We start from the raw sequence: 1,297 nt of genomic DNA, 5'->3' as shown, positions 1-1,297 counted from the left end.
ATTGAATGAGCAGTTTCATAGGATTAATTATACTTAATTTTTACTTATTAATTATACTAATTTACTATCCCCATTTACGATATGTATCAATTAGAAAATTTTCTAATTAATTTTTTATATATATAATTGGTATGTGTAATAAAACAATGTGATACTTTCAGGTAAAATCCCATTTCTCTAAAAGTATTAATATCTTAAGGTGTAAAATATGAGTAAACAAATGTAAATAAGTGAACAAAATCTTAGGTTACTACAAATAAACATCAAGCAGACATAATCACAGTTGATTCTGTTGTATAGTGTGTTTAGCTCCACAGTTTTATCTGAAGGTCTACTTCCATTGAACTAAACATGTAAGTTTTCAAACACATCTTCACAACTGATCTCCTACTGTAAGTGAATAAAGAAAGTGCATCTGAGTTCAGCAGATAAACTCACTTTCTTTGTCCAGTTGACAGCATCACCTCATGACCTTTGTTCTCTCACAACATTGGTTAACTGTTACATTTAGTCATCGTCAACCCAACCAGCATATGATATTAAAAGTGGTTATCCTTTCAACTTGTATGATATATATTCCCACAATATCCTCTCAGGCAGAACATTACTTACTATAGAGAACAAACTAGAACAAGGCTTTCTGGACCACATGTTGCAACCAACCAAAAATTTAAAAATTCCAATATAAATAAAGAAGATAGAAAAAATATGATATGCCTGCATATCACAATAACATATGAATCTGATGATATTGGTGGAAGGGATATAAATATTTAGTAATTTATGAATTTAGTTAAAACATTTTTGAAACCTAGATTTTTCACATTACTATTAGAGAGCAGCTGGAAAATACTTATAAATTTATATATGTGATATTCTCGGATAACATTAGAGATAAGTGCAGTAACTGTAATAGCTTGATAAATATTAGGAAATGCATCATAGAGTTAAACTGAATTATCTGACTGAGATTATAGAAAGTAATAGATTAAACACAATGTAAGCAAAGTGAAAAACTGATCTTTGTGTTATGTTTATACACAAATCAACAATAGACAAGAGTGTATAATAATAGTATTCCAACAACATTATGTTCACCATACCTAAACGTGGATACGATGAACATAGTGTGATCGGAATACTCTCATTATATATACACCTGGAAAAAAGTTAAGCACCCCCCGTGTTTTTTTCAAGTGATTCAGATTCGACGTTCTTGTGACTGATTATAAATTACCATTCAATCTAAACGTGTTTATCAAATGAAATTATGCATTATTGGACACAAGAAAACAAG

The sequence above is a fragment of the Limulus polyphemus genome, unplaced genomic scaffold (genome assembly GCF_000517525.1).
Source record: "Limulus polyphemus unplaced genomic scaffold, Limulus_polyphemus-2.1.2 Scaffold1254, whole genome shotgun sequence".
NCBI classification, from domain to species: domain Eukaryota; kingdom Metazoa; phylum Arthropoda; class Merostomata; order Xiphosura; family Limulidae; genus Limulus; species Limulus polyphemus.
This window is presented reverse-complemented; position numbering follows the sequence as displayed.